We start from the raw sequence: 24,840 nt of genomic DNA on the forward strand, positions 1-24,840 counted from the left end.
TTTTCCAACATTTTGTTATATGAGTTGATATATTCATTCAATATTTTTACACAGACACCTCTGTGTATATTTGATTTATTTTTCCTCTGTATCACTGGAAGCCACCTCCTGTATCAAATCTGAAACTTGAACTGCTTTTTGCTGAATAGCTGCAAGATTCTTCCCAGTCAGAGCTTTCTGGTTAGTTTTCTTTCAAGCTCTCCAGATTTCTTCTTTGCTGGCATTCAGGCAGTGTAATGACCAGCCAGTAAATAAATTTTACCCAAATAACAGTTTCAATTTCCTTTTTATTCTCAGTTTCTGTTTTCAAACTGGGAAAGCTAAAATTAAGTTGTTGCATCCATCTTGGAAGCCTGAAATGCATGTAGGAACATTCCCTTCCAGGGGAATGAAAAAGCATCTGCTTTTTAGGCCTGCATGCAATGTAACCTGGAGCAGAATTTGTTTAGTTGTCTTATTTTGAAAGGAGGCAGACAGAACTAACTAAGAAATTTCCTACAACTGGATCAATTCCTGGAAGATCCCGCATTCAGTTTCCACTCATGAGGGTCGGTAATGGTCCTGCTCAGCTTGGAATGTAAGTAGCATGGATGGTTAAACAGTGCTGATTTGAAATCTCACAAGCTACAATAACCAAAATGCACAGAGGAGAGGGTATGACCTGGTGACTTTCTGTTTGTTTATGTAATGCATCACTGTGGTGTTGTTTGTGATTACAGGCAGTCCCCAAGTTACAGACATTCGACTTGTGGACAACCCATAGATAAGAACAGGCTGCCACAATGTCAGAAATAACGTGAAAGTAAATAAAAATCTTTAAATTTCCCCAAATCTTACCTTAAAATGAAGAATTCTGTTGTACTTTCCTTTTCCCCATTCATGTAGCTGCTCACAGGTCTTGTTAGAGCAGTTACTTCTGCCTTCACGGAGAACAATAGAGCCGATTGGTTAAGAGATCGCTGTGTTGGCGATATGATTGGTCAGGACTGCTGGCTTGTACAGTACACTGTATTGAAGCAGTTACTGTACTGTACAGTAGAATAGGCAAATTACATTGTGGATCACTAGGGTCTGGGTGACAGTAGGAGGTCTGACAGAGGTCTGAAAGTTCAGAAAAGAGTGGAAAACATTCATGGGTGATGCTTGTAGTAGAGAAACTTGAAGTGAAGCTTAAAAAGAGGTAAGTTTAACATATTTTTTGTATGGAACATTCTACAGTACTGTACTGTATTGCAGTACAGTACAGTAGAACATTCCATGTACATGTTTAAACTTACATACAAATTTGACTTAAGGACAGACTAAAAAAACAGATCTCATCCTTAACCCGGGGACTGCCCGTACCTGTAAAGGCTCTGGGAACTACAGGTGGTGAAGAGATTTTAGAGCATGAATAACAGCTAACATCTGATTCACATTTATCTGCTTGGAGCTGTCTAGCTTGTTCAACTAATCCACTTTTTAACCCACATGGATACAGCTCCAATGCAAAATCCAATGCATCTGTTGTTACACGTTGAAAGGGGATGTAAGATTGAGGGGGAATAGCAGACCTACATTCAGAGGTATCTGGTCTCTCTACCAAATGCAGTTAACTCTTCACAAAGGTCAACACAGGGATCTGTAAGGTAAGTGGGTATGAATACTGAGTCCAAACAGGCAGCAAACAATGATAATCAAAGATGCCATGAATCCTAGTATCTTCAGAAACTCTCTGGCTGAAGTTTGAAATGGACTGGAGAAATTAAGGAAAATATCCACACATTGGTGCACTTTCTCTTGTGGAGGAAATCACTTTTACATAGAGGAACACAGAAGGCATCCCAGAAATATAAGCCAGTAAGAATGAATCAGAGGATTTTTTAATGATGATCTGGAATCCTAGCTTGACAAGGAGATTTCTTTACCCATGTAAGAAACTCCTGACACATGGAGAAAGACTATGCAAAAATAAGTAATTCATCTAAATAAGGATAAATGTGAATTTTGTGCAATCTGTAATGGGCTATTACAGGTGTAAGACACTTTGTAAACAGCCTTGGAGCAGCAGACAACCCAAAGGGTAATGTAGAGAACTGATAATGCAATCCAGGCACAGAAAAGTTTAGAAAACTTCTGAGGTCCATGGAAATGGGAATGTGGTGATTAGCATCTTTCAAGTCTAGTGTTACCAAAAAAAATATGAAGAGTAAGGAGGTATAACAGAGCTTATAATGTCAACATTTTGAACTTTGGTACTTTCACAAACAGATTTAGAAATAAAAGATTAGGAACTGGTTTGGCACCATAAAAATTCTTGAATTAAAACACTTCCCCCACTGATTTAGTGGAACTACTTCTATGACCCCCAAGGAAAACATTTGATTGAGGACTAGAGGAAACAGGCAAGTATGATTTGGAGGATGTTGGAGGCAGCATACCTTGAAATGGAAGTATTGTTTCGTACTCTGATTTGTAACCATTCTGAACTGCTGTTGAACCCATTTGTTCAAGACAATCTGAAGCCAAAGTGGAAGGGGGAGAGTCAGGCTTTGCAACAGATTTTAAGGAGTCACAGGGAGGGAAGGGGAGAGCAGAATGTTGCAATAGTCATTTTGAATTATTTGACTGTCCTTTTCTGGAAGGTTTCATCTTTCGCTTTGATCCTTTCCTGCCACTATTTCTTAAAATTCTGCTTGTTGTAAACCTGCTAAAGTTGCTTGTTGTGTTTATTGAAAAAGGATCCAGAGGTTTTAGCAGTCTTAGAAGTGAGGGCACTGAATAACCTGAGGAACCATTGAATTAATTTACTCCTTTCATCATCATAGTACTGGTTTACTGGAAGGACCAAATAGAACTTCCTTGTTCTAAGGAGATTGTAAGATTTCAGCTTTAATATCTTCATAATTCTCCTGATTTTGAACCCAAGAAAAATGTCTCATCACAATGGCAGAAGGTGCTGCTCTGGGCACAGAGTCAACACAATTATATGCAGATTTCAGAAAACATTTAGTTGCTTGAGAAGGAGCAGCAGTAACAGAATTCAGAGAAGACATAACTTCTGATGATGGCAAACTTGCAGACATGCTCCCAGTATTGTCAAAACAAGCCAATAAATATTTCAACATATAATTCGGAGTTCTGAAGGCTAGAGTAGTAGAGGAATAAATTACATTTTCAAACATTTCAGAAGTTTCCCTTCCTTGTCAGAATATGAAGAATTAGCATTTACCAGATCTTTTGTTGCAGCTGGACTAGACACTGAAACTGCTGGATGTGACCTGTAATTGCAAAATAAATACTTGTAAGACTGAGGAACTTTATAAAGTCTTTCTGCCTATTTCTGGGCTGCAGATTGGTTATCAGGCATATTGTAGGCCATATCAAAAACATCCTCTAATGCTGGCATAAGAGGGGGAATAGGAGTAGGTTATGGTAAATTCATCTGTAACATATCATAATGTATCCTCAAAGAGGAAGGTATATCATCTTATCCAACTGAAACTTGTTTTTCATCTTAGAGACAGTTTAACAAAATGTAAATTCCTCTATGGGAAATTCTGAGGAACCACCTTCCAATGAATCAGAATCTAGGCAGAAAAAAAACAGAAGATGCCCTATCCCTGTCCCTCTCATCTTCATATGACAGGGAGCTTGCAGAAACTGAGGGGGAACTAATTATTTTCTCCACAAAAAAAAAAATCCAGTCACTTTCAAAAGATTTTAAAGCCTCAGTAAACCTTTAGCCAAATTAAGAAACTCTCCGTTATTAACAGAAATCACTGAGCAGGGTAAATGTTTAACTTTCGATTTTTTTTCCTAGGGACATCCCTACAAGGGGACTGGCTTGATGTTGGTACATTACTGCACAAAAGAAGTCTCTTAGCCCAGCTATGCAAGGATGTATTTTTTATTGATTTTCCTCATAACAGAAGAAAATGATTCTCCCATGCCCATGAAGGGGGAGCTGAAAAGCCATGGATGATGTTGCTAACCCCCTGTCTTAGCTGGCTGAAGGGACTACATTAGAGGGCTCTGGACCTACACGTATATAGCCTAAGGAAACAGTAATGGCCATTGCAGAGTAAACCACTAATGGCTGAGGCAATACCAGAGACCCAATTTGTTGGTCAGGGCTCCTTGTAGATTTTCTTTTGTGTTCATCTGAGGCAAGTGGGAGATTCAAGCTTCTGTCTTTATAAAATTTTTCCTTAAGGATCAAAGGCATTTTTTGATACAGAACAAGCTAAGGAATAAATAAAATATTTATTCAACAAAAAGTGAACCAGCAAACAGAAGCGAGCTTTGCTTCTCATTCTTTGGACAACAATGCTCATACTTTACTAGTGAAACCTCTCCCAATGTTCTAAAGGAAAATGCTTGAGAGACAGAAGGAAAAACAAAGGAGTTGACTAAAAGAATTAGCAGTACTTTGGACTTGTAAAGTATGTACCTCACTTTATGTCATTAATGTGTAGAAGGACACTAAAAGGGGAAAAAGAAACTGTAAGTAAAACAGTTTTGTTCTTAATATTTGAACAAAACATTTCATGATATAAATTACATGTTATATATAGTAAAACAGTTTTGTATAGCATTTAGTCAGGCGTGTTTCAAATGTGGATGGTGTTTCTTCAGTAACTGCTGTATGTGTTAATGATATCAAAGTAAGCAGGTACTTCTTTAGTTGTAAGAAATATTCAGTATAACAAGAGAAGAAAGGCCTGACAAAAGCAAGTTTAATATTAATATGCTGTGATCCTAGGCTGCTGGGGTAGGGTGGGATGTAAAAGTGCACTGGTTATATTATATGTAGAAATCTAAGATATTTCTCTTATTTTTACAAAGAATGAATGCCTAGATGAATGCCCATGGCTTACACTATAAACAAGTATTTTTTGTAAGCAACTAGGCTTAAAAATAAGACAAAAATGATGAATGCCATGAAACATGCCAAGCATCTTTCATCTGCAAAGATATTCACTTGTTTTTTCTCCTTTAGCAAATGTTCAGTGGAGGTCAAGAAGTCTGTTGGTAAGGGAGCTGTGCATTATGTTCCGAGTTAAAGCTGTCAATTTTGGGCAATTGCTCCAATTTAGGGATTAAACTTCATCTTTTGAAGATATACTTAGTTTTGTGTATTTATTCAAAGTTAGCACTAGATGGGCATGTTTTGAAAATGTATTTAGATGTTCTTCGTTTTTCACTGTTGCAGTCATTACATTTGGGTAATCTTCTGGCAGGTTGCCCTCAGTTGGCCTGATTAACAAAGTCTTGGGTCCTGCGTCGGTTGCTGTCCCTTCTTCCATGACGTCAGGTCGTCAGGGGTATAAAACATGCAGCCGACGCCATTACATCAGTATTTCTTGCCGCTCGGTGCCCAAAGCAGAAGCAGTTCGCAAGAGCCGGTCGGCCGACTCCTGACATTTTCATTTTCGAGTTTCAGAACCGAAGCCTTCAACTAAAAAGCTGAATACCCCGTTAGGGAAACTTTTTCTTGCTCCTTACCGATATCAGTAAAAGTTAATAATTACATTACTTGTGGGAAGCAAGTACCTCATAAGGATTTTCATTTGTACTGTATTCCTTGCCTAGGCCCTGACCACAACGTACCTTGCTGTCGGTTTTGTGCTAAATTTAATCAACCCACTATTAAACGTCGGTATATTTTTGCTTCTAAATATTTTGGCTCACACTTCAGTTATCCAGAAATGTCATCGGTTAGCAATCCAACTACCGGAATACCTAAAAACGCAAAGAAAAAGAGACAGGCCGGCAAGGTTCAAAACTGATGACGATGCTTCTCCTAAGCCAGTCGTCAGTTTGCCGGTACTCAGTGAGGCGCTTTTGCAGCCCCTGATACCCACTACTTCTGATTCACAGGCCTGTACTGAGACCCATTTGGAGTCCGGTATGTCGCAAGATGTTTCAGTTATGGAACCCGTGGATGTCTCTACCTTAGATGGGTCCGGAGCCGCTGTGCAGGCACCGGCTTCTGAGGGTGTTTTCAGGCCTACAGATTTGTATGTTAGACCGACTCCATCTTCAAAACTAAGGCCAAAATCTAAATCTGTGTCTAAAAAAACGACGCCTGGGCCACATGTGCAGGTCCCTATGCCTAAAAAACAAATGATCAAAATGGCTGAATATTTAATTACTCTGATCAGGGGTAGCCAACCCCCCCCCCTTCTAAGAGGCCTAGGCAAGACATTGATTATGAATCTTTTGAACAGGATTCTATTTCTTCTGACTCTTCTAATGAGCGGGATTTGTCTATACCTACTTATGAGGACTCTGATGCAGAAGATTCCATTCCTTCTGCTTCTCCCCCTGAGGATTTTTCTTTTGAGGAAACTTTACATACCTTAAGGGAACATTTCCACTGGGAAAGTCAGGATTTCTCTGAATCTAAAAAGTGATTTCTTCTTCTTCCTCAACATAGGCCTTTGGCTATACCTCCTGTTCTAAACATTGTTGATGATGTTTTTTCAGAATCTAGTATGGCTCCTGATTCTCTGCCTCCGGCTCCTTGTAAGCCAGACAGATACTACATGGTTCCTGACTCCCACAAATCCCTTTTCAAAAATCCTATTGCAGATCCTGAAACAGTTTCTCAGGGTCCCAAGGGCATTACGGCCTCTACTGCTAAAAATCCTACCCCTTCTGATAGAGATTCCAGGGCGGTGGATAGATGGGGTAAGAAGGCTTACACTTTTGCAACCTTGGCAATCAGGGCTTTGAACTGTCAATTTCATATGCGTAAATATCAACAGCATATAATGGGACTGCTTAAACAGAAAATTATGTTAATTTCTGACAGTGTGGAAAGTAAAGATTTACAGGATTTATTGCATTCAGCTGAACAAGTTGGAAAACATACTTTGCAATGTGGTTTTGATTCTTTGGAGGCCTCTTGCAGGGCTGCTTTAACTGGGTCTGTGCTAAGAAGGCATGCTTGGCTCAAAGAGCAAACTCTGCATGATCATGTTAAAGCAAAATTGTTGGATGCTCCTTTACCACAGGACCGTCTCTTTGGTAATAAGGCTGAAGAAGTTTTAAAAAAGATGGAAGGCAAAGCTAAATCTATGCAAACTGTGAAAGATTTCTTACAAGAGCAACCTTCAAGATTTAGTAGGCACTGGCCTACTAAGAACTGGTCCTATCCAGTTCCTTCGAAAGCCACTCAAGTCAAACCCAGACATTCCAAAGGCTCCAGGTTTCAGTCACAAGGGACTTTTAGAACAAAACAATAGGGTGCCTCCTCCTCCAAATCTGGAAACAACAAGGCACCTCCCTATGGTAAGCAGTCTCAATGACTTCCCTTTACACTTACCAAGCACTTACCTTTTAGCCGTCCCTTTGGGGGGAAAACCGGCACTTCATGCAAGAAACTGGCAACTTATAACCCAGGACAGATGGGTTTTAAATATAGTATCCCAGGAATACAGATTTCATTTCCACACGTTGCCAATACCAAACGGATGGCTGGACCTGCCCCCAAATCAGTGGGCAGAGGCCCAGAAACAAGTTCTGTCCCTCATGAACATGGGGGCTATTCAACCAGTACCAGAAGAGGAAAAGGGACAAGGTTTCTATTCAAGACTTTTCCTGGTACCCAGAAAAGACAAATCATGGCATCCAATTCTGGACTTATCTACTCTAAACACATTTCTGGACATTCCAAAATTCAAGATGCTGACTCTTAAACAGTTACTTCCTATGCTAGGCAAAGATGCCTGGTTGGTAACCCTAGACTTAAAAGAGGCTTACCGGCATATCCCAGTCAGGGAATCTTGCAGAAGATACCTCTGCATCAAAGCAGGCTGCTTGCATTACCAGTTCTCTGCACTGCCCTTTTGCTTATCTACTGCGCCCAGGGACTTCACAAAGTGCCTGGCTCCAGTAATTGCATTTTGCAGACAAAGAAATATTCAAATATATCCATACCTGGACGATTGTCTAATTCAGGCAGAAAAACAGGGACATTCTTCTAAAACATCTAAAAAGGGTTCTAACTTGTCTAGGGTACACCATAAACGAAAAGAAATCACAACTGGTACCCTCTCAAAAAATTACATTCCTGGGTGCAGGCTTGAATACAACTGCCCAGATGGCTTACCTTATGCCAGAAAAGCAAATTCATTTGGTTACTTACTTCAAACAGGTGGCCACAAAAACTCTGTTATCTGCAAGACAAATTCTGCAAGCCTTGGGGTTCATGGCCTCCTGCATTCTTCTAATTCCATATGCAAGACTGCATATGAGGAAACGTCAGTGGTACTTAAAAAGTTTATGGAGTCAATATTGTCACAGCCTGGAAACAATGATTCCTATCATACCTTGCCTGCAACTAGAGTTCCTGTGGTGGGCAGAGGCCTGCCACCAAGACAAGGGACTGCCATTCACTCCACTGCCTGCCGCCCAAACCCTGACTACAGATGCATCAGACTATGCTTTGGGGGGCTCATCTGGCAGGGAAGTGCATTCAGGGCAAATGGAGCCCAAATCAAATGCACCTTCATATCAATCAAAAAGAGATGCTAGCTGTACAGAATGCACTGACAGCCTTCAAGGACTACCTTCAACCAGGACAATTAATGATAAAGACAAACAACACCACAGTTATGTGGTACATAAACAAGCAGGGGGGTACACACTCCTACCTCCTTTGCAGACTAGCCATGTTATTGTGGAACACGGCCTTGACCTATCAAGTACAACTACAATCTCAATTCCTGCCAGGAAAGCTGAATACTCTGGCAGACGAACTAAGCAGAAATCTCATGGACCCACACGAATGGATACTGGAACCACAGATTTTCAACATGTTAACACACAAATGGGGGAGTCCAGACATAGATAATTTTGTCTCACCCCAGAACTATCAGTTGGACAAATTCTGCACAGGAACTCATCACAAAAAAGCTTGGAAAGTGGATGCTCTATCTTTCAGCTGGAAAAACCTATCAGTCTATGCTTTTCCCCCTCTGCCTCTACTCTCCAAAGTTCTACTAAAAGTCAAATAGGACAAACCAAAAATGATTTTGATTGCTCCAGACTGGCCTCGCCAACATTGGTACCCACTCCTGCGCAATGTGTCACACCTTCCATGTTAAGCATCTGCTTTGGATAATAACTGCAGAGCACAAACTCTTGTAGCACAACAACTATGCAATAAAAATTAGGAAGTGTTGTTGTCAAACGTAGTGAGTCTATAACAAGAAAAATAACCAGAGATTCCTTAGAGTTATTAGAGATATTTTGGAAATTTTATGAAAATTTGTATAAAGCAGAAGAATGTGGCAATCAAAAGAAAAGTACAAATTGAAATATGTATGGAAGACTTAAAGATGCCACGGTTAATGAGACTCAACAATTAACAGTTACGGTAGGAGGAGATAAGATAAAAATGGAGATGTATAATCAATTTACAGGAAGGTCTGCAGGAATAGACTGTATTCCTGTAGAAGTTTGGAATCTAAGACGGAAAAAAGTTATAAAGATCAAGAAGGTTTTGTTTAACAGTATTTTAAAAGGAAGGGAAGAACCAACATCCTGGAAAAAAGGTGTGGTGGTTGTAATAAAAAAGGATGGTAAAGACCCACTAGACCTCACTTCATATAGGCCCATTTCAATTTTAAACCATGATTATAAATTATTTATGGGTATAACAGCTAAAAGAATGGTAAGGGTGTTGCCAAAGTTGATAGGTATGGATCAATATAATTTTGTGGAGGGGAGACAAACATATAACAACATTTATAGAACAATGGTAATCCAGAGGGAAGCAGAATATAAGAAAATGTCTCTGTTGTTGGTGGGTGTTGATGCAAAGAAAGCATTTGACACAGTAAGCTGAGAATGTTCATCGTGTTTCACTGTTGCAGTCATTACATTTGGGTTATCCTGCTGGCAGGCTACCTGCAGTCGGCCTGAATTCCAAAGTCCTGGTCCAGCGTTGGTTGCTGTCGCCTCTTCCCTGACGTCAGTGCGCCAGGGGTATAAAAGATGCAGCCAACGCCATTTTCTTCAGTCTTTCTTGCCGCTCGATGCCCAAAGCAAAAGCAGTTCGCAAGTGCCGGTCGGCCGACTCCTGAGATTTTCAAAACCGAATTTCAGATCCGAAGTCTTCATTAAAGCTAAGCACCCCGTTGGGGAAACTTTTTTCTTGCTCCAGACCGATGTCAGAAAAGAAACTGTTAACAATTGTATTTCTTGTGGGAAGCAAATACCTCATAAGGATTTTCATTCTTACTGTATTCCTTGCCTAGGCTCTGACCACGACGTTGCTAGCTGTCGGTTTTGTGCTAGATTTAACCAACGCACTATTAAGTGTCGGTTCGATTTTGCATTTCATTACTTTGGCCGAGGATTTAATTATATAATGCCATAGGAACAGCCGACGACCAGAGTTTATAAAAAGCGCAAGGAAAAGGAAAAGGACAGGCATCCGAGGTCCAAAACCGATGACGAGGCCTCTGCTAGGCCAGTCGCCGGTTCTCAGTGAGGCGTTTTCGCAGCCCCTGACGCCCACTACCTCAGAGCCACAAGCCGCTTCTGACTCCTACGTGGAGCCGACTAGGCCTCTGGATACTCAAGGTATTGGACATTCAGAAACTATTCCCTCAGATGGGTCCGGAGCTGCTGAGCAGGCATCGGCTTCTGAGGGTGTTTTCAGACCTACACAGTTATATGTTAAGCCAACCTCAGCTTCAAAGGCAAAGACTAAAGCAGCTCTAAAGACAAAGAAACAAGTACAGCATTCTCCTGCACAGACTTCCATGCCTAAAAAACAGATACTTAAAATGGCCGAGGACCTAATTACTTTGATCAGGGGTTCCCATCCCCCTCCAGATAAGAGGCCTAGGCAAGAGACAGAATATGAATCTTCAGATCAGGTTTCCATTTCCTCTGATTCCTCTTCTGGACAGGGATACTCCTTTCCTCCCTATGAGGATTCTAATGCTGAAGAGTCTATTCCTTCAGCCTCTCCTCCTGAGTATTATTCTTTTGGGGAAACCCTTCACACCATGAGGGAGCACTTTCACTGGGAGAGCCAAGAATACTCAGAATCTAAGAAAAGGCTCAGAGACTTTCTTTTACTACCTCAGCACAGACCTCTTGCTATTCCACCTGTTCTAGACATAGTAGATGATGTATTTTCAGAGTCCAGCCTGTCTCCTGACTCTTTACCCCCTGCATCGGTTAAGCCAGACAGGTACTACAGGGTTCCAGATTCCCACAAATTTCTATATAAAAACCCTGCTGCTGACCCAGATACTGTATCTCAGGGTCCCAAAGGGGTCAAGGCTTCCACTGCAAAAAACCCTGTCCCCTCTGATAGGGATTCTAGGGCACTGGACAGATGGGGGAAAAAAGTTTACACTTCTGCTACCTTGGCTGTAAGGGCTTTAAATTGTCAGTTTCATATGCTTAAATATCAGCAATATTTAATGTCACTGCTAAAACAGAAAATGTTGACAAATTCTGAATGTGCAGATAACAAGGAAATGCAGGATTTGTTGCATGCAGCTGAACAAGTGGGAAAACAGACTTTGCAATGTGGTTTTGATTCACTGGAGGCCTCTTGCAGGGCTGCTGTTACGGGTACTGTCATTAGAAGGCATGCTTGGTTAAAGGAACAAAATCTGCCTAATAATGTTAAAGCAAAATTATTGGATGCTCCTTTACAGCATGATACTTTATTTGGTGTTAAGGCAGAAGAGGTGTTGAAGAAAATGGAGGATAAAGCGAAGTCTATGCAGACAGTTAAGGATTTCTTACAGGTACAAACTCCCAGATTTAGCAGGAACTGGCCTTCAAAGAATTGGTCCTTTCCAGTGTCAGACAGGCCACAAAGAGGCAGATACAGATGCCCTAGAGGCAGATCCCAGCTCCAAGGCTCATACAGGCCTAAACAATGGGGTACCTCTACCTCCAAAAGCGGAGAAGACAAATCACAGCCATATAGAAAACAGTCCCAATGACTTTCCTCTGCCAATACCAAGCACTTATCTTTTGGCAGCTCCCTTAGGGGGAAAACTAGCACTTTTTTCACAAAATTGGCATATAATCACCCAGGACAAATGGGTCTTGAATATAGTGTCCCAGGGCTACAGGTTCCACTTTCACACCCTGCCAAAGGCAAAAGGTATGCCAGACCTGCCACAAAATCAATGGGCAGAGGCACAAAAACAAGTTTCATCCCTCATGGACATGAGGGCCATTCAGCGAGTACCACAGCAAGTGCAGGGACAAGGACTCTACTCAAGACTATTCCTGGTACCCAGAAAGGACAAAGCCTGGAGACCAATACTGGACATGTCTATTCTAAACACTTTTCTGGACGTTCCAAAATTCAAAATGTTGACTCTGCAGCAGCTTCTGCCCATGCTGGGCAAGAAGGCTTGGCTTGTAACTTTGGACCTAAAAGAGGCATACCTGCATGTCCCAATCAGACAAAATTGCAGATGATACCTCAGATTCATAGCTGGATCAATGCACTACCAATTCTCTGCACTGCCCTTTGGCTTATCTACTGCGCCCAGGGTCTTCACAAAATGCCTGCCACCAGTAATTGCTTTCTGCAGACAAAGAGGAATTCAAATATACCCTTACTTGGATGACTGCCTTATCCAAGCAGAGAACAAAGACATTCTACTGAAGCTTCTGGCGTTTGTAAAAAGATTACTAATTTGCCTAGGCTACACGGTAAATGAAAAAAAATCAAAACTAGTACCCTCTCAATAGATAATACTCCTGGGTGCAAGCTTAAATACAACTGCCCAGATGGCTTATCTCACGCCAGACAAACAAAGGCAACTGACTTCTTACTTTGAAATGTTGGCAACAAAGACCCAGTTATCTGCAAGAAAAATTCTGCAGGCTTTGGGCTTCATGGCTTCCTGCATTCTACTAATTCCATATGCAAGACTGCATATGAGGAAACTACAATGGTATCTAAAAAGTGTTTGGATTCAACATTGCCACAGCCTGGAAACATTAATTACCCTCATTCCCTGCCTGCAACAGGAGTTTCGATGGTGAGCACAGGCCTGTCATCACAACAAGGGACAGCCATTCACTCTACCCACGGCCAGGCAAACACTAACAACAGATGCATCAGATTATGCCTGGGGGGCCCACATGGCAGGAAAATGTATTCAGGGAGCATGGCCAGAAAGCCAAATGCATCTTCATATCAATCAAAAAGAGATGCTAGCTGTTCAGAATGCCCTGACAGCCTTCAAGGATCTACTTCATCCAGGACAACTGCTGGTAAAGACGGACAATACTACAGTCATGTGGTACATAAACAAGCAGGGAGGCACACATTCCTACCCCCTCTGCAGACAAGCCATGACTTTGTGGAACACAGCATTGACTTATCAAGTACACCTGCAAGCACAATTCCTGCCAGGAAAGACAAATACTCTGGCAATCAAACTAAGCAGAAATCTCACGGATCCTCACGAGTGGAAACTAGATCCACAAATCTTCAGCATGATAACAAGGAAATGAGGATGCCCAGACATAGATCTATTTGCCTCCCCTCACAACTGCCAACTACAGAGATTCTGCACAAGGACTCATCACAAACAAGCATGGAAAGTGGATGCCCTATCATTCAGCTGGAAAACCCTTACAGTATATGCCTTTCCTCCACTGCCTCTCCTCCCCAAGGTACTCTTAAAGGTCAGACAAGAGAAGCCAAAAATTATATTGATTGCCCCAGACTGGCCACGCCAGCACTGGTACCCAATCCTAAAGAGCTTGTCTCAAGGCCCAGCCTGGACATTACCCCAAATTCCTCATTTGCTGACTCAACAAAACAATCAGATCCTGCACAGCCAACTGACAACCCTAAATCTGGCTGCATGGCTAATTATTTAACCATTCGGAACACACCTCTCTCTAAAGCAGTTATGGATGTTATTTTGGAGGCCAGGAGGCCCAGCACCAGAAAATCTTATACAGAAAAATGGAAGAGATTCTGTGCTTGGAACCAGGCACAAGGAATGGATGTGCTTGTACCAAATATTCCTCAGATTTTACAATACCTGACTGAGATGCTGGACAAAGGCCTATCCTTCTCATCAATTAAGATCCATGCCTCTGCCATTTCAGCTCATTACAATACGGATCCACCTATTTTTTCACATCCACTGCTAAGGCAGTACCTCAGAGGGGCCAAAAACATAAGACCTCCAAGGAGAGCTCCAACACCTGCATGGGACCTCAATTTTGTTTTGGAAAAGCTCACACTGCCTCCTTTTGAGCCAGCCAATACAGCTGAGGTAAAATACTTATCATGGAAAACAGCTCTGCTCCTAGCAATAACCTCAGCAAGAAGAGTCTCAGAGTTACAGGCACCAATGGCTGTGGAACCTTTTATTATTTTCCATCCGTACAGGGTTTCTCTAAGGACAAACCCAACATTTATGCCTAAGGTAGTGTCCAGTGTGGCTCTTAACCAAACCATTCATTTGCCTACCTTTTATCCAAACCCGCAGAATAAAGGGGAGAGACTTCTGCATTCTTTGGACATACACAGACAGCTACGCTTCTACTTGGACAAAACTAAAGCCTTCAGAAAGACTGAGCAACTCTTAGTGGCATATGCTGCAGGATCGCAAGGAAAATCTATTTCAAAGCAGACTATTTCAAAATGGATAGGCCACTGCATTAGTTTCTGCTATTCACAACATGGCAAATCAGTGCCTAAGGGCATTAGTCCACATTCAACCAAAGCAGCAGCCACTTCAGCAGCCTTCCTCAGAGGAGTACCAACCAGGGACATTTTGGAGGCTGCAACTTGGACTTCAGTGCACACTTTTACAAGGCACTACCACTTACCTCTTTACTCTAAATCCAGAGCAGGCTTCACCACTGCAGTTCTGCAGGGCCTCATAGCCACTCCTAATTCTATCTAGGCCCAGCCACCCAACCTCAGCTTTGGGATTCAACCCAAGTGTAATGACTGCAACAGTGAAACACGATGAACAAAGTACAGTTGTGTATCTCCCATAAATGTAGATGTTTGAGTGTATTCACTGTTGCAGTCCAGGTTACCCTCCTTCCATCCCCCTTTCATTGCTGGGACTTATCTGTACTTCTCTATTCTATACAACCTATGTGGTGTATTTGCTTGTAGATGAAGGTAATGTTTACGTTAGTGCATGCTTTATTATAAGCAGAATTTTTAGCCTACCCTTTTGGGGGCACCTGACGTCTGGGGCAAGAAAAACTGAAGAAAATGGCGTCGGCTGCATCTTTTATACTCCTGGCACACTGACGTCAGGGAAGAGGCGACAGCAACCGACGCCGGAACAGGACTTTAGAATTCAGGCTGACTGCGGGTAGCCTGCCAGCAGGATATCCCAAGTGTAATGACTGCAACAGTGAATACACTCGAACATCTACATTTATGGTAGGTACACAACTGTACTTTTTGTGAGTAGGGCGATGGAAGCAAGATATATGAGGGATTGGAGGGAAAGTTTAAAGTGGGAGGCTTCCCCTTTGATAAGTTGTGCCTGAACAGAGGAACCAGGCAGGGGTGTCCTCTTTTCACTTTGTTAATTGCATTATATTTGGAGCCACTGGCAAAGAAAATAAGGAACTCAGAAATTCAGGAATATAATTGGTATTGTAGTCAAGAAAAGTTGGCTTTATTTGCAGATGATATTATTTTATACCTGATAAAACCAGAAAAGGAAATCTCAGTGTTGTGGAACATTCCGTGTCAGTTTTAATTTTTGGGAATATAAAATTAATGAAGGCAAAACAAAGGCTATAGCCGTAACTATGAAACCATACATAAATTGGTTCAGCAATACCCATATTTATGGGAACACAATACAATTAAGTATTTAGGAGTATGGGTAAAAAAGGGATTCTGTTATGGCAGGTAAGGATATGTGGGAAGAGACTAAACAAAAGTTACTAAAAATGAGAAACTAGAACCTCTTATTTATGTATATGGATAGCAAGGTACAGGCAGTGAAAATGTTTTTACTCCCTTTAGTTTTATGTATAGGTCAGACATATTTTTATCAACCAGAGGAGAACTTATGGACAGTGATTAATAAAGAGTTGAAGGATTTTATTTTGGAGGGGAAGAGAGCAAGGTTCAATTGGAATAAGATGATTCTTCCAATAGAACGAGGTGGTTTAAGATTATCTGATTTAAAACAATATTTTAGAGGTACACGCTTAAGGCTCATATATATATATATATATATATATATATATATATATATATATATATATATATATAACACAAACAGAAAGCTATAATTCAGAATGGAAAGGGATGATGATGAAGTAAGGGGGAAATTCAAGAAATAATGTAAGATTTGGATTTTGGATGCAGATCCTTAAGGAAAATAATAGCCATACAGAATATTATATTTATAAAGTAGCAGAATGTATTCTAAGAAGTAAGTCAGCATGATAATATTGAAAGGAGATTCTCCAGATAGGGTTGACTGCAATTAGGGGTACAGAGAATAGGGGAGAGGGGGCTAGAATTTACTGGAGAAACTGACAAAGAAACCAAGGCATAGAACTAGAGATGGAAAGGTAATAGAAATGGAAGAGGCCAAGAAGGCATTTGGACTACAAGGACTGATATCAGAATATAGGCAAAGAGAAAGTGAAGGACCTTTTCTGGTATGTTTTTAGTTGAATCCAGAATAGAAGCTGCTGTTTAAAAATGGATAATTTGTAGGGCATGCAAAATAGAACAAGATAGTTGTAGGAATCATTTAGCGGAGGTTAGAAACAATTGAGAAGAGAGACAGGATAAGTGATTCACATGGTTACAATGGGAGGACATGTATATGGCTCCCAAGTATGCAACAAAGTCAAGAAGATTTAGAATTTTTGCTTTGAAGTATTTGCATTGTTATTTTATACCCTGAGCAGACTCCAAAGAATTTTTCCTCGGGTAGATAGCAAATGTTGGAAGTGTGATGGTGAAGTAAAAGGTAACTGGGAACTTAATATTTTGGGAATGTCACAAGGTGGCCAGATTTTAAAAATTCCCTACAGAGTACTATGTCATACATACTGGATGAAATGGCTGTAACTAAGAAAATGATTTTTGAGCTGGGACACAGGATCTGAAATGCCTAAGTTTAATTTTGTTGGTTGTCAGAAAAGCAGTTGCTAGAAAATGGTAAGCAAAGTCTAAACCATCTGTATTTAAAGTACTGTGTATTGTAAATTCGCTGCAAGAGGGATCGTTAGAAAAGGGAATGAACAAATTACATAGAAATAAATAGAAATTGTGAGAACAGTACATACAGAATAATGTTCAGGAGGAGTAGTGAGGTTTTAAGGAAAGGCAGGAATTCAGCATTTTTTTTGTAATGTTGGACTGATGATATTTATAAGGAAGGAAAAGATATGTGATGATTAGCCTTTGTTAATGGAAAAAAATGGTAATGTTTGTTTTCTTTTCTGTTAATCTATGCTTGCCTTTGTCATAAATAATAATTTAATAAAGCTGTTTAAAAGTGGGTGGCAAGAGTGGTGCAGTGGTTAGCATTGCCACCTCACAGCAAGAGGTTCTCCAGTTTGATTCTCAGCTGGGGTGCCTTCTGTGTGGAGTCTGCATTTCCTCCCTGTGGTCATGTGGGTGCTCAGATTTCCTCCCCATCCCAAAGGTATGCTGAAGGTGGATTGGACATTCTAAATTGGCCATAGGTGTGAGTATGTGTGTGTCTCTGCCTTCTATGGAAGGTTGGGTGCTGGGCTGGCAAATCAGCACTGTAAAACTCCACTGCCAGTCATTCTGCAGACTGTTGTTCCACTGTAGTGACCCCTACTGGGATAAAGCCAAAAAATAAAGGTGTTTAAAAAAAAGTTGTATGTGTTTCTATAAGAAAACAAAGATACTTGGTTGTATTAATAGGAGCAAGTTTATTTAATTTGCTGTTGGATGAAATATGAAAAGAGAGCTGAGAAAAGCCTAGTCATAAAACATTTGTCCTTGGTAAAAGGGGACCGAGTGTCCAGTGCAGTGACCACAGGATACGGAATCAACCACCTTGAAGGAAAATCTTGAAAAAGGATCTAGAACTTGTTCCTTTTGGAGGAGTTCACTGAGAGCTACATACAGAAACTGTTTCCCTGTATATAGGACTTAAATTAAAAATAGTTGCTGCTATTTTGCTACAAAAGTAGGGTGCTTCTAGCTCTGTTTTCATTACACACAGAAGAAGCTGCACAAGAAGCAGTGAAACAAGTTTGTGGACTTAAAATAATTTTGAGCAATATTTAGATGCTTGGCCATTGATTATTATGCACTATGTCATATATACATACACATGTATACAGACACAAATACAAATACACACACACACGCACACATACACACACACGCACACACACACACACGCACACACGCACACACGCACACACGCACACACACACACACACACACACACACACACACACACACACACACACACACACACACTCTCATTTTCTTAGTGCTTGAAATCTGGACAATGCTTGACAAAATGGGTGTACAAAGGCCAAAAAATAAGGACATATTTTAAATACTGATCTTATAATCTTTGAAAGTTGCTAGAGTAACAGGGTTTGTTTTAACCTACATTTTCTAAAGGATTTGAAGTCTGAAACTCAGATGTAGGCCATTATGTAGTGACTTCAGTCCTCACATCATCCCAGCGATTTGCCAGAAAACCACAAATCTTATGTGGAACAGACCAGAAATATGAGCCAAAAATCTGGACATTCTGAAAAAAATCTGGACAGTTGAGAGGTATGAGTCCCATGCTATCTTGTTCAGTATTATTACTTGCTGAAGGACCTATTATTGTTTAGCTCACAATAAGTTATATTCAGCTAACTTGACTAAAAATAAGGCATATATGCCAATGATCTTTCATAAATGAACAACAAAAGTATGACCTTGTGAAGCTATAGACAATGAAATTTATCATGCTTAGCAAATAGTTAACATGTCATGGGAAGCAGGCAATTCAAACATTTTTTTGTTCTGCATATGGTTAGTGCATGGACTAGCATGGAAACATAGTGCCTCAGTTTTCATTTGAGTGATATTTTCACTCCAAACTGGCATGGCAGCAATTGTAGTTAAGCAGTCATCTGTACTTCTGCTGTATGGACAGGAATTTACTAGGAACAACATAAGAACTAAGAATTAGCAGATTGTGTTGGTGTAGGTATAACTGTAAACAAAAGCATGCCAAGCACAGGTGTTAACACTGTAAATTTAACCAAATAAGCAAATATGGACTTGGTTGTTATAGCATCCTATAAAGGGAAAGCCAGCATTATGCCTGCAAATTGCTAGGCACTTTACATATACAAAGGAAAACTACTTCCAAGTCTTACAAAAAATCAGTTCACTTTATTACCATGTACAATTGTGTGTAAAGCTGCAGGAGGTATTTGCATAAAACTGTTATCAGTGAAAAGTGCCAGCTAGGTGGTCACCTTTTTCCTCTGGGTCTCTGGAGTCTTCATCCGGTTCATATATGGCTTCCAAACAATTGGCAGTAGGAAATGAGGCGTGAAATGTGTCCTTTCATCTAAGCAAATGACCCATCTTTTATATTCGTCTTGGACAGGAATACTTATCAAGTGAAAAGTTAGCAGGGATTGTGGTCATTGCTTGGACTTTCTGTTAAGGATGACTAGCATTCTACTGCGTCCATTCCTCATGCTTGTTATGCCCCATGACGTCAAAGAGCACGTATCGGTTCTTGTAAGAAAATGTTGTTACAGATGGAAACTGCAGGATGGCCATGAAAAGTACTGCAGTTTAATAATCTGTGGTATTGCATTTTTTCTCATGTCATGTAATTGAAAGATAAAAGTTTACATCAATTTTAGCTGACACCCTCTCGCACTGCATGTAAGAGTTGAGTACCTCCTCTAAATTGTTCAAAGCCTTTTCTTTTCTTGAGAATCTATACATTTGCTAACAATGTGCCTTTTTATTCTATTCTGCTGCTAGCAATTTTCTGAACTATTTATGTTTTGATCTCAGACTGCACCTGCAGCCAAGTCAAGATGAATTTAGAGGTAAGGGGTATGGAGACCAGATCTACTAGCCCCTGAAACAAGACTTACATTTTGTGCTGTTCTGATGGTTTCTAATGCATCTCCACTGCTTTAGAAGCACATCTTTAGGTTTCACGTTGTTATTAATAATTTCCTTTCAGAGTGGTAGATTTTGCTTTCAGCAGCCACAGTTGCACTCCACAGATGAGAAGTTGAGGCTATTACATATTCAGCATTTAGCACCATCCGTCTTGCAACAGCTTTGTCAAATTTATTTCTTTGAAGGTATCCTGAGTGGTTCATTCAGGTACGACTGTAGTTAGATACATACCTGGTTGCTCAGTCATGCTGGTGAAGTCAGAGACCGAATCCTATCTAATGCTGTATTTATTTATTTATTTTTTGGTGAGACAGAAAAAAGATTGTGTTCCACCAACCTATGGGAGATCATACAAAGTGTTTATGAGTTGGGCTATCTCTTTCAACACTGCAAAAAATAATACGTTTCATGCAGGAGAGGCCTTAGGTCAACTGGTGCCCTAGGTAAAAGGGCTCCACAGCGCCCCCCACCACACCACCCGGTGCCCCATCCTGGTCTCCCTACACCAAATAAATACTGGAAAATGCCCCTAATAGAGCGGCGCCCTAGGTGGCCACCTAGCTGGCCTATGCCTAAAGCCGGCTATGGTTTCATGACCCTCTGACCTGCCCTAGCAGCTAAGCAGACATCTCAGTTGAATGCTGAGCTCTGCTCTCTAAAAGTGCATGTTTAATAGGGAATTGAGAAGTAAGAGGAGGAAAACTAATGTAAGCAGTACAGTAATGCAGGACAGGCAGGGATATTGGGAGTGTGTCATAGCATAACCCAAAGTGGTTGGGGATGATTGCATCTTGTTTCGATAAGAGCCAGTTAGATAGGTAGGTAGGAGGCATGATTGTTATGCTTTAGCTTAAAAGAGTGATCTCCAGTAATTTAGTTAATACTGCTATAAACAAAAATGGAGAGCAGTTTGCATTTATCAGATGTTATATTTCTCTCAGTATTTGGTGCCAACAGTACTCTCTTAACATATCTCTACACAATAATTAAATAGCTCACAAAGTATTATAATGTCAGCACTATATAATTAGTCTTTACTTAAAAATAAAGAAATAATTTTTGATATAAGTCAAATTTGAGCAGAAGCAGACCAAGTTACAGACTGATTATGAACAATCTAAAAATATTTGAGTGTACATTAGTGGTCACTAAATGGGAACAGTAGTCCTTGAATAATTGCATAACCATGAATTAACTTGGAAGTATATTTCTTGCTATGAATTTAGTAATTGTCTTGCTATGGATGTCAAGGAACAGAATTATTAAAAGTTAACTCGGTTCCACTTAGACTTCAGACTATTTGTACAGTTTGTAATCTTATAAGAATGGTAATCCTTGCTTAAATGTCTAGCCCACCAATATAAATTATACAAGGATTTACTAGTTAAGAGGCAAGTTAGGCAATTGCACATCAAAGTTAGAGAAACTAAAGCTCCACAACCCACAAAACTGGCAATACTTGAAAATACCAGTCCTGCCCACCCCCATGGCTCAATGCGATAAAGACTTGACTGTGACCTAAAAGATCCATGTTTGATTAGCAAAATGGGCACTGGCAAGGATGGCATGGAAGTATGAGAGTTAATGGCCATTGCTAGCTCAACCACCTTTAGAGACGAGGGGACAGCTTTGGCTTGGGTGGCAGATGTCCTTCAAGGATGCATCTGCAGTCTTTACAAATGGGTTGTCCTGTCGTCAGGCAGCCCTTCGGTCGGCCGGATTCCAAAGTCTGGGTCTGGCTTCGGCTGGTGTCGCACTTCACCCGACGTCATTGCGGCAGTTATTCGGGTATAAAGGCATCAGCGGACGCCATTTTCCCCAGTCTTTCTTGCCGCGTGGCGCCCGAAGCAGAAGCTGTTCGCAAGTGCCGGTCGGTCAGATCCAGAGATTACTACTACCGAATACTACTTCGAAGACTTCTATAAAGCTAAGTACCCTGTTGGGGACTCTTTCTTGCCTCAGCCGATGTCAGAGAAAGTTAATAACTGTTTATCTTGTGGGAAACAAATACCTCATAAAGATTTCCACTCCTATTGCATACATTGTTTAGGCCCAGACCACGACGTAGCAGCTTGTCTAGCCTGTGCTTCTTTTAACCGACGGACGCTTAGACGTCGATCGGAGTTTGCTGAACAGATTTTCGGCTCCGATTTTGCCTACATTATGCCATCGGATCCTCCGACTACGCAAATAACCAAAAAACGCAAAGAAAAGGACCGACATTCATGGTCGAAACCGCGGTTAAGCAAACCACGAGTGTCTCGGTTTCGGCCGAAACCGAGCAAGCGGTTCTTTCTTCAGCCGATAACATGCCTTCTACCGAGGCCTCTTCTAACCTGGTAGAAACGGCTTCTGAAATCCAACCTTCTGTTTCGGTTTCACAGGATTTATCAGACACCATTCCCCTGGATATTTCAACCCCTGCACGTGGAGCTGCTAGGCCTCCTCCAGCTATGTCTATTAAGGCCTTTGCCAGGGCTAAAGCAGCCAAAGCATCAAGCATCAAAACCTGTGCCTGCCAAGCCCCCCTCTCACAGGCCCAGCACCAGCTCCCATATGCTTTCTTTGGCTGAGGATCTCATCTCTTTAATTCGTGGAGCCCAGCCTCATCCAGACAGGGCCTCTCTCCCTCCTCCAGAAAAGAGGCCTAGAGCAGAGCCCCCTGAGCCAGTATCCACAGATGATTCCTCTGATGACTCAGAACATACAGACCCTCCTGAGGCTTCTTATTCTCCTTACGAAGACTCTGATGCTGAGGAGTCCATCCCTTCAGCCTCTCCTCCTGAGGAATTTTCCTTTGGGGAAACCTTGCATGCTATGAGGGAACAATTTCAGTGGCAGGGCCAAAATTTCTCAGACTCTAGAAAAAGGCTTAGGACCTTTCTACATTTGCCACAGCATAGGCCTTTAGCTATACCTCCAGTTCTTTCTGTTGTTGATGATGCATTTAATGATGCTTGCACTGCTCCTGATTCTTTACCTCCGGCTCCTGCTAAGCCCGATAGGTACTACAGGGTCCCGGACACTCATCACCATTTATATAAGGCTCCTTTTGCAGATCCAGAGACTATCTCCCAGGGTCCTAAAGCTGTAGCAGCTACTTCTACTAAAAACCCCCTCCCCTCTGAAAGGGAATCCAGGTCCTTAGAGATGGGGTAAAAAGTTTACACCTCTGCTACTTTGTCAGCTAGAGCTTTGAACTGCCAATTTCATATGATTCAATATCAAGAGTTTATGCTTGACCAGTTGACTAAAAAGCTGTCCTCTGAAGAATCTTTAGATAAAAAGTATGTTCTAGAAATGGTACATAACATACAGCAGGTTAGTAACCACTCTTTAAAATGTGGCTATGATGCACTGGAGGCTTCCTTTAGATCAGCCATGACTGGCACAGTTATCAGGAGGCATGCATGGTTGAAAGAACAGGCATTACCAGACCATGTCAGATCTAAGCTTTTGGATGCACCTATGGACAAGGTCAATTTATTTGGTTCCCCTGCACAGCAGGTACTAAAAAAGATGGAAGAGAAAGCAAAATCTGTGCAAACAGTGAAAGATTTCTTACAAGTTCAACCTCCAAGGTTTAGCAGGAACTGGCCCTCCAAGAATTGGTCCTTTCCGGACTCCTCTAAGGCACAAAGAGGCAGGAATAGGCGCTCTAGAGGCAGAAACCAATCCAGGGGTGCCTACAGGGGTCGCCAGTGGCAAGGTAACAACCAACGAGGCACGGATACAGCCACCACCACTACAACAACTCAATCACAGTGACTTGGCGGTGACACCGCCTACCAGGGAACAACTAGAAGCACCCTTAGGCGGAAAGCTAACCTTATTCTCAAGAAACTGGCACTGCATTACAAGAGAAAAATGGATTTTGCAAACTATAGACCAAGGTTGCAGGTTCCATTTCCATACTCTACCAGGAAAGAGAGGAATGCCAAACCTACCACCTACTCAAAGGACAGAAGCTCTAAAACAAATATCTCAATTATTAAGAATGAGAGCTGTGGAAAAGGTACCATCTATGGAGCAAGGAAAGGGATTTTACTCCAGACTCTTCCTGGTACCAAGAAAAGAAAACAAATGGAGGCCTATTCTAGACCTGTCCACTTTAAACACATTCCTCATTGTTCCAAAATTCAAAATGCTGACCCTACAGCAGCTTCTTCCCATGCTGGGCAAGGAGTCTTGGCTGGTAACTCTAGATCTCAAGGAGGCATACCTGCACGTCCCCATAAGACCAATTTGCAGAAGATACCTCAGATTTCTTGCAGGATCAGAGCATTATCAATTCTCAGCATTGCCCTTTGGCTTATCTACTGCGCCCAGAGTGTTCACGAAATGCCTGGCATCAGTAATCGCTCATTGCAGACTTCAGGGGATTCAAATCTATCCCTACCTGGACGACTGCCTGATACAAGCGGACAACAAAAACAAACTAACAGAAGACTTACAAAGAGTCATTTACCTGCTGCAAGCCCTGGGATATACAGTCAATACAAAAAAGTCAAGGCTGATTCCATCCCAAAGAATAACCTTTCTGGGTGCAGAACTGGACACATCAAAACAAATGGCATTTCTAACTGCAGAAAAGAAAGATCAACTTCCTCCCTACTTCTTGGCATTAACAAAGCAGAACCATCTAACTGCAAGAAAAGTGCTTCAAGCTCTAGGCTTCATGGCATCCTGCATAATAC

General features: G+C 41.3%; 1 protein-coding gene across 1 annotated transcript in view; it reads left to right on the forward strand.

Annotated features, from left to right (window-relative positions):
- The window catches only part of LOC122806161 (high mobility group protein HMGI-C-like), a 202,799-nt gene that overhangs the window by 164,819 nt on the left and 13,140 nt on the right, over positions 1 to 24,840 (forward strand). The window lies entirely within an intron of this gene.

Source organism: Protopterus annectens, chromosome 7.part0 (genome assembly GCF_019279795.1).
Source record: "Protopterus annectens isolate FY-2018-M chromosome 7.part0, PAN1.0, whole genome shotgun sequence".
Lineage (NCBI taxonomy): Eukaryota > Metazoa > Chordata > Ceratodontiformes > Protopteridae > Protopterus > Protopterus annectens.